Raw genomic sequence first — 9,839 nt, forward strand, 5'->3', positions numbered from 1 at the left:
AATATGTAACTGCAAAGACTCGTTAATGTGGAGAATCGTACTCCAGGATAGAGATGAAGTGTATCATTGAACACGGTTTCGCCTAAGACGATGTTGCCATACAGGCGATGCAAAAATTAGGAATTTTTTTTAGGAGGGACATTTTTTTTGCAACATGGAGTTAAGTATATTGCATCATTAAATCGATGGGCTTATCGTTTCCAGCATTTTTCAAATTTTTATTGCTGTTGTAACATACAGTTACGGAGATTTATAAAGGCGATCAGGTGTTTCAATCCATCTACATAAAGAGGAATAATTTGACGTTTGATATGGTTGGTGGTTTGAAGTAGTTCACGGAGCAATTTAGGGTGAACATCAAGTCGACTTTGAAGTCAGCTACCAGCGTTAGAACATTTTTCATTTCTTTCCATGCAAACTGCTTTTCTCCTACATTATTATCCGTACTTGACTGTAACTACGGGTATGCATAATATGAAAATATCTTGGTATTTTATGAATCCTTATGACTAAAAACTAGGTTCAATGTTTCAATTTCCCTAAAGTCTTAACCACATTACAACTCTTCCTTAACATCTATACGATTAAATCCAGTGGATTACCTCACCTCATCTTCAGATACGGTCCGCAAAAAATGCAACGTATTTGGAGAAAAGTTTATGAATTTTTAATGGCAGTATTTTGGTTTCATAATGTCTTCGAGGAATCGTTTAAAAAATGACAGTCAAGGTGTTTCGTGAATTTATGATCGTGCTATTAGTTCGTGCTATGGAACAAGTAAAGAGAGATGTGAAGGAGAAGAAATACGTAGGAGTGAAAAGATTAGCTGATAGGAGAATTGAGTGGAGAGCTGAATCATATCAATCCTAGGATTGTTGACCAGTGATGATGATGATGATGCTATTAGTTATTCGACTGGGGAATTTCGATCGAAAAATATTTTGTGAACAAAAAGTATCGAGGTAATTTCAGCCCACAAACAATATCCTTCACGAAGAAATTCTTCAGAAGAAAATGTGCATGCATTTTTAAATGCTTTTCAACTTTCTTCTGAATTATTGAGAGATTATGCCTTGAAGAAAGTTGAACGTAACATTGAATACTTCCTTTTTATGCATTTTTAAAACTAATTGTATATAGAATAATAGATATGTAATACATGTCTCTAGATATGTGGTATTTGTAGTTTTAATGAAATACACTATGATAAAATCAATGCACATCGTTTCAAAGGAAATTTAGGTAATGTTTTAGGTGAGCAATATTTTTTAGACATACATGATCCTGTACTCACGGACTGGAGCACCATAAGGTACAGAATGTGTAGCAAATCCACCAGGGAAGTGATCACAACTATCAGTATCCACGGGATGAGCAGCAAACGGTTTTCCTGGAAATAAATAGAAAACACGTTTCTCTTCCACAATATTTGCATGCGAAAAAATGCGTTTAATCTTGAAAATTGTATCGTGACGCTATTGGAATGGCTGAAATCTGAATTCAAATGTCATCGTCATCGTCATTAGCTATTAATCCGAAGATCTACTCTCAATTATCCCAACAGGTAGTCATATAACACTTACATAATTCTTATGCCTTGCATACGTCATCACCTGCTCATCTGAGCCTGTTGTTCCCTTCAGATTGCCATTCAATGATTATTTTTATCACACCATTGCTTCTCATGATATGTCCGATTTAGGCGTCCACTCCAAGTGTAGGTTAGTAATTATATTAACGTTCATGATATTTTATTACAGTTTTCAAATAGCGTCTGACAGAGAGATAAGGACTCCTAGGTGGGTCCTCTGAAGGATACAACACACCGGGGCCGGGAACCAAGTCAGAGACTTATACGCTCGCGCTCCCGGGGAGGGTTTTGGATGGGAAGGAACAAGGAAAGAGGCGCCGCCGCGATAGGAGCCCGTCGACGTCTCAGGGATAGGTGAAGGGTTAGAAGGGAAGGGACGGGGTAAACACTTTACCGCTATATAAGTGGAAAGGGCCCACTAACCAGCAAAACTCGGCATCAGCCATTAATGCACCAACGATTTTGGAGGATTTTCCTATTTAAGAGAAAAACCGATCGATCAAATCGTTGGATACCCTGTCGTAATCGTTTTGCCCCGACCGTATGATACCTATGCCAAGACGTGGGTGAGTTTTGGGTGAACTTCACCCTCACCAAATTTTGGGTTGAATCACTGGGTTGGTTTCCTCTATCGTCTGAGGCTCAGCTTTGTGGAAGTTCATTTTAATAATGAATTAAAAAAGACTTTATTTTATTCCAACTATTTATTTAAAGTTATCTCTAGTTTCGATGCAGCGGCGATTTGGGTATCTGATGATGACGCCGCTGCGTCGAAACTTGAGATAACTTTAAAGAAATTGGTGGAATAAAATACTTTTTCATTTCGTTATCACTGAGTGGGTATTTGGCTAATCATTTGTAGAAATTAATAACATTTTAATGTTTGCACGTATGTGTACATTGTTAAAGTATGTACTATCTAATGAAGTAATCTGAAATATTCTTTAAGCTGTCCACACTGTCTGGAAAAAGCTAATGAATTTCATCTTGATCTGTCTTGTCTGAGTGGATCCATCCTTTTGCATGTTTAAGAGTTTTTTTTTCTAGCTGAAGTAAAAGGGTTGCATATGAAGCAAAAAGGTAGTGAGTTCCCTTGTTGAATCGGGAATTTGTTCGCAAAGACTATGTCATTGAAAATTGGTTTTTCCTTGAAGCCATTATAATGTCCCAATTCCGATATTTGATTGGATAAAAGGCTAATAAGGCATAAATGACGCTTAAGAATTTACTTCAGGGATCGATGAATTTTAAATAGGGACTTCCTTCTATTGTTAATTATAATTATATTTTACCTTGATAGTGTCATTCGCGTGTTGAAGACTGTGGGTTTTAGTAAAGTTTGGTATATAAAGCGTTATTTTTCCAGGCTGAAGACTCACCGTCATTTTAAATCTGCATTATTTCCTCGTCCAATCTATTCTAGAAACTTCGCTCCGTATTGTCGATATTAAAAAGTAAAAAATGCATGTTAATTGCCATTAATACCATTTCCTTGGATTATATCAAGGTTTAGAAAGGATATATAAATTGCTGAAAATATTAAATTTATTCTTTTTACAATGATATGATTTAAAGATTATTTTTGTTAAGAAAAATATTATCCATTATTTTTATTCTTCTTCATATGGCGAGTATATATTTGGTGAAAGTACAACATATTTAGGCTTCCATCCTACTTAAAAGCCATTAAGTCAAATGATGAATTTATGGGGCTGGATAATGGTTTTAGAAGTGAAATTTCCTAGAAGCCAGAGATGGATGATGCCGGCAGTCCATTAGCCTGTGTCAGCTTTGAACTTTGTGAGTTTAGATCCGTGGAATCAGAGGCGGAAGTTTACTTGTTCAATTTTTTTCTAAACTTTTAATGGGCCCATTAAACTCATGCGTGCCTTGAAGTATATGCCTCTGCTATTATTTGATAATGGAATGCGGAAGCAAAACCTTGCAGCAAAAAAATTTGCGAATACAATCTTACACCTATTAGTAATACTGAAAGAAAACCGTTATGGAAGAAGCGTGCGACGTATTGGAACTGAGTGCGAGGAATGGGTGTACGAACCATTAAAAACAGTCTCCTCCATTTAATATTACATTTTTGCCCTACTGAACTTTGGTGAACGGGAAGTTTTGTTTCAGTCTAAAAGGATCGGATCGACATGAGCTCAATCATGCTGACAGGTAGCATTTATTTATGTCCTAGGGCCCAACTTAGTTTTTTATGTAATATTTCTGGACTTGCAGTTATTCAATGTTAAAATCTTATAAAAGGGTAGTTTCCTTCATCAAAGAAAACGAAAGGCATTGATTACGATTCGTTACTCACCATTAGTGCATTCACAATATACAAATTATTTCGTTTTAGAAATAGCGGTTTAGACGAATGTCAATGGTCCATTTTTATCCTCATTTGAAAACGGCCAGATTGGCGCCCACGCTATGCCACTCCACGTGGCGTCACAAGGACCTAGTTTTTATACGAGTAGATAGGAGTTATACATCGTCTGAGATTACCAATGCATGTATGAGGCGCAGAGCTCAGGGAAACATGTCTTAATAATCACTTATTAAAACTGGCTAAGGTCTGAAAGTTTTCTTCGTTTGATAAGGTATTAATAACCCTTATTTAAGCCAAGCGCTACCAGCTAGCAGGGTACTCTGCTACCCCCTAGCAGCCTGCGTCGTATCAGCGCTCAAGCATCCCTCAAGGTCACCTCACAGGGTGGCAGCGGGAACGAGAAATACGTCACACGGAGAGATTTCCCGGCATTCATACTTACCCGTCGCGTTTTCGCGCGCTTGAAAATTTTCAATTTTCATTTAATCGCGAAAAATATATATCGTCATTTAAAAATCTAAATGCGTGAAATACGTACTCCAGGTGTAATAATCTTTCGATTTAGGCGATAAAAAATAATAGGAAACCACCCTATTGTTTTCTATCTCATTACTTCCTTTCTACTAAGGACCCGTGTGATATTCCAGAACATGTGCTACGAAGGGTGTTTGATTTTACACATTTAAGCTCATGCATTACAGAAGGTGATATATTTGGACATTGGTTTAAGCTTAAGTTTTAGTGAGGAAGGAAGTTAAATTACGTAAAACACGTTAAAATAAAAATAAAATCTTTTACAAGTTTACTTGAAATTAAGATCGTCTTCAGACTTTTTCGGCTCATTTACAATATTAGCGTAAATTATGGGGTTATGTTTTTTTAAAAGTGATCTAATTTTACATTTTAGTGACTTGCAAGACCCTTGAAGGTGCAAATTCGGTACTTACGACGTAGAGTCCGCAGCAGAGTAGCAGTGAGGCGAGGAACCCGACGCAGGCACACACCAGAATCACCAATATGAAGTACATGGTTGCTGAGCAACGGCAGCCGCAGAGGATGAACATATATGAGGAAAAATACGGAACAGAGGGCGGGGTGAGTTGGTAGCGGATGTATAGGTAGATTCTCGGGCGGAATCTTGGAACTTGATTAAACTCGACCTAAGTGAATTTTACACCAAGAGCCAGAAGGGGGAGTAGGGACCCCGCTCAACCTCCCAAAAGGAGGAAAATGTGTATTATTTACCTTTTTCGCTTAGAGCTATCAATCTTTTCTGGTTTTTTTTACCGGCTATTACTAACCTTCCTCTAATACCATTGTTTTTTCATCATTTCTGTACATCTCGACTTTATTTTATTTTATTCCCAACCCAACAAAAGCATCACTATATTGGCCTTTTAATCTGGGATTTTCTAGAAGGTAACTATTAAACGTACACGACCGAATCCGCGACTTCTTGTTTTGCTGGCAAGAACTTCACCCCTCTGCCGGCGAGGCCTTCATTTTAGATACCAAATATGACGTAGTGTTCTTATTTTAAATTCATTTACGTAAAATAATTAACTTAAATGATCTTGACCTTAGAAAATATACTTAAAATACCCAAATGCACTCATATTCAGCGGATCTCGACGGGTTTTAACGTATATTTTGTGCCGGTTGAAGATTTTAAGCGATAAGACTCATTTTGCAAAGCTCCCGCGAAGGTGGAAATTTAGGAACACTACTGGTACAAAGAGTTAATCTCCTTAGCCTAGGGATAAAATTAAATGAATAACATGTATGTATGTATGTATGTATGCTTGCATTAGTTGGGAAAATGTATCTGTATTATACAAATGCTGTCATATATTTTTGTGATGTTTTGGAACCCGCTGACAAGTCATTGAGACTTAGCGGGGCCTAGATTGTTATATGTTAAAAGACATGATGGAATATGTATATATTGTTATTAATAAACTAAATCATTCAAGTTCAAAAACACAGGGGAACAGATTAAGGTTGTGGAATTTTGCAGAATTGTGCACCGGAGTAACTATCCGTCTGCCGGTCCATGCATACAAGTGGACGCTCGTTAGCATGGGATGGCGTTTCGTACTTCTCTCGCGTTTCGCGCCTCTTGCAGTCAAGCACAGAAATGCCGAGGAAGGGGGATAAGTGGAGGTCTAGGGGGAGGAAGCTGACACAATTGGTGCTTCCGGCTCTCCTGGAGTGCAGGGTCTCTTGGCATGACCATCCTAACAGGCGGAAATCCCACAGGGTGCACTAGAGGAGGCAGTGAATTATTCATCACCCTCCTCAGATCCTCTCATATGCACAATTCGCATTAATACTTTTTATAGAAAAATATGAATGGAATATAAAATGATGCAACCAACTTAGAAAATGTTAAATGGATGAGGGAGTAATAAATAATAAAAACTATAATTATCCCAAATGATAACGTGGAGATATTACTTTTTCATCAAATATTTTTTTAATTCAATTTTTGTCTCGAGGATTTTTATTTGTTCTTTATCCGTATTAGACTTATGTATGTTCTTAGGTTTTCCCGGCGTTTCAGTTGCAGAAAAGTTTCTAGGGTTTCCCACCGGTTGATGTCGTCCATGTCTCCCGACGCGACGTTTCGAGCAGCGACTTGCTGATCATCCTCAGGGATTCGGAAGATTCCCTGAGGATGATCAGAAAGTCGCTGCTCGAAACGTCGGGAGACATGGGTGACATCAACCGGTGGAAAACCCGAGAAACTTTTCTGCAACGTAAAATTTTGCTTATAGTAATTAAAATCCTAATATTGATGGAGTCTGAACCTTAGGGAAATATGATTAGCAGTTGTATTTTCTAAGCATTAAAAAAAGACTATTCTTATTATAAGCTATACTTATGAACAAGGTAAAGTGATATGAAAGTATGCCTTCTGTAGAACTATGCAACGATTTATATTATATTCATAGCATAGGAGCAAAACCATGTAATTTTTCGTTCACCGATAACGGAGACGATATCCATTTAAAACCTGATTATTTATTTAGCTATTCACTATTTCAATTTATATTGTTAGAAAAATGTCTCAGGCTGAACTAATAGAAGAGCCAAATTGAAGATTTGGGTTGATACTAAGCTAGATTGACTACGTGACTACAGCTTATCTCATGCCAAAGCACTGCATGGAGCGAGAAATTTTTTATGCAGTCATGTCCTCGAGTGCAAGTTATGTACACTATTTGGCACATATTACTGTGATGGTATATATTACACGAAACACAATGACAAGATTTTTACAATTGCTTGCTAGAATATTCTAGAAAAAAGACGATAAGCTGGAGAGAATCATGACCCTACAGCATGGAAATAAGTGAATTGTCTGAGATTCCTCTGTAATTTTTCTCAATTTGTGATTCTGTTGATCAGGCTATTCAATTAGCGTTGTGTCATTTTTGAACTCTTAATTTTAGGCTTCTCAAGTTGTGCTATTTCAATTAAACTCAGTATACACATCAAAAAAGTTATTTGTTATGTTTGATATAAACCAATGTTCGAAATTTTGACCTTTTCACCCCTAAGCGTTGGTGGGTGGCTGTAGGAAAATTTTAATTTTTACAAAAAAAAACGAATCACAGGAAAATCGTGCACCTTCCAATATCTAATATCAATGATCAAAAATAATATATTTCATTGCTCCTTTAAAATTTTTAATACACCTAGAATCAAAACCAGGTTAGCGCTTTAGTTGACCTCAGAGGCTATTGCCTGTTGGTCACTTTCAGAAAATAGTCCTTATACTTGCCATATTTGAATATCAAATGTAAACTACATTAACTGGAGAGTCTGCATTTTTAAGCTGTCCCTTGGGACTTCCATTCATAATACTCTGCATACAACTATGAGTGAAGCATTCACCTGAATTCAAAGTATAATGAAGCTCTAGAATTATTGTCATGCAAAGATGATGCTCCGACGAAATGAGCGATAGACCGAGACGGCATAATACTCACTTACGGAGATGCCCTCCGGCTCCAGGAAGCTCTGTGTCATCGGGTGCCTAGGGTCCGCGGTGGTCCCGTTTTCACCCATTGTTAGGGCCCCGCTGCCGCCCCCCTCGTCCTCCTCCTCGCCCCCACCCTCCTCCACGTCCCCCACCCCTCCTCCGCCACCCCCACCCTTCTCCCCCGCCTCGTCCAAGAAGGTCGACATGACGGCAACGATGACCCCGAAGTACGCCTGTGAGGGAAGAAAATGGAGATATATATATGATTTTGTTTTTTCCCGTCATTAGGTAGTGGTTAAACTTTCTCGGGTTTTCCACCGGGTGACTTTCTTGTAGGCCGTCGGTTCTTTAGCTACCTCTGCAAATGTCCTAAGGACGTCTGAGGACTAAGGAAATTGCCCTGTGGATAATGGCAGAGGTAACTATCGAAACATCGGCCTGCAAGCTACTCTCCCGGTGGAAAGCCCGAGATATTTCACTAATGGAGTTAATAATATCATAGTTCCTTCTTAATTTGACCGCTATTCATACAATGAATAGTAACACAGTAAAACAGGTAGGTGAGTTTCCAGTCATATAACGAGTTCGGATGGTTCTAAATCCCCGCTAATACGGACTATTACTTGGTCCCTTGGGGAATTATTTCCTCTTTTATTAGGAAATCAAAGTCATCTTTGGTACTTAACCGTTCCATACCTTATCATCAGTTGTTCTCTGGTGTGTATATTACCACATACTTCTATTGTTGATCTCTAAATGTCTACCATTATAGCTGTTTGATGGAAAGATTGGGACGATGGTTGATTGTCGCGATCTGTTGCTTAAAAAAAAGACGATTTACGGAATATTAACTGGAAATCCTGCGATGTATTGGGCAAAATCCTTTATTATGGATATAAAAAAATCCCGTTTAATACAAAATAGAACGACGGTTCACTGAAATTCGCTAAAAGCGAGTTTTACTATAAATATTTTCAGATGAAAGGTGTAATTCGGTAGAAAACTTTGATATTTAACATAATAAAAGCATTATTCTATGTTCACACGACTATATTTCTACCGATCCAGGTTTCGGCACAAAAATACATTTTCAAGGCTATATGTGAAAATGTTTTGACGCTGAAAGTGGCACAATGTGCCAAAACATGGGAAGGTATAAATAAAGAAGTGTGGAAGACGAGTGCTTTCGTTGTGTTAAATATTTTCAGATCATTGTATCCTTCATTATAACTTTCGCAATGCAAAACCGCTTGTATGGAAATTAAATATTTCGGGAGGATAAAATCGTCCATTTATAATTTTGTGTTGGAGAAGACTTTTCGGGAAAATTAAAAAAAGGATATAATTTTTCACTTAAAAGAAAATTGCACGAATAATAAAATGGATAAAAAATAAGACACTGCGAGTATAGCAATAAAAGATGGGAAATGTAGGCGGCTGTTTAGAGATGAGACATCACTGATTGCATTTAATGACAGCTGTGCAGAAAACACAGATTGTATGCAGGAATTTCAGTTTTTTTTCGGTCGGTATATTTTTAAATATGATATCTTCCTATGTCGCAACTGATTGATCAGCTGCTGCGTGTCTTTCCTCAGAATATTTTGCTTCTGAATTTCTTGAGCTTGCCTTACAAATATGGCATTCTTGCAGCAGAATATATTTCTTGAAGCACTGTTACACAGAACCAAAATTAGACTGTAAATTGCAATGACTTCGCAAATTCACTATTTATTTTTTCAATATTTCAGTTTGTCTAGCTTATTTTTTTCACTGTTAAGAGAGACATGATGTTTTATTGGGTGTATTTTTGGTGAAAATGAACATTAAGTAAGTAGATATTATTATTAGTGTATTTAGAAAGTTTGGGATTGGATACTGTTTAGTTGACGTTAAGGAATATTGTAGTTTTTTCTTCGTCCTCC

At 37.4% G+C, this 9,839-nt stretch overlaps 1 long non-coding RNA gene across 1 annotated transcript; it reads right to left on the minus strand.

Annotated features, from left to right (window-relative positions):
• Positions 1–1,284: 1,284 nt before the first annotated feature.
• LOC124158686 lies at positions 1,285–7,996 on the minus strand. Its single transcript, XR_006864855.1, has 3 exons — positions 7,922–7,996; positions 4,874–4,959; positions 1,285–1,390 (listed from the first exon to the last, which is right to left on the minus strand). It is a non-coding gene; the product is annotated as an uncharacterized LOC124158686 (long non-coding RNA).
• Positions 7,997–9,839: the final 1,843 nt, after the last annotated feature.

This window comes from Ischnura elegans, chromosome 5 (genome assembly GCF_921293095.1).
Source record: "Ischnura elegans chromosome 5, ioIscEleg1.1, whole genome shotgun sequence".
NCBI lineage: Eukaryota > Metazoa > Arthropoda > Insecta > Odonata > Coenagrionidae > Ischnura > Ischnura elegans.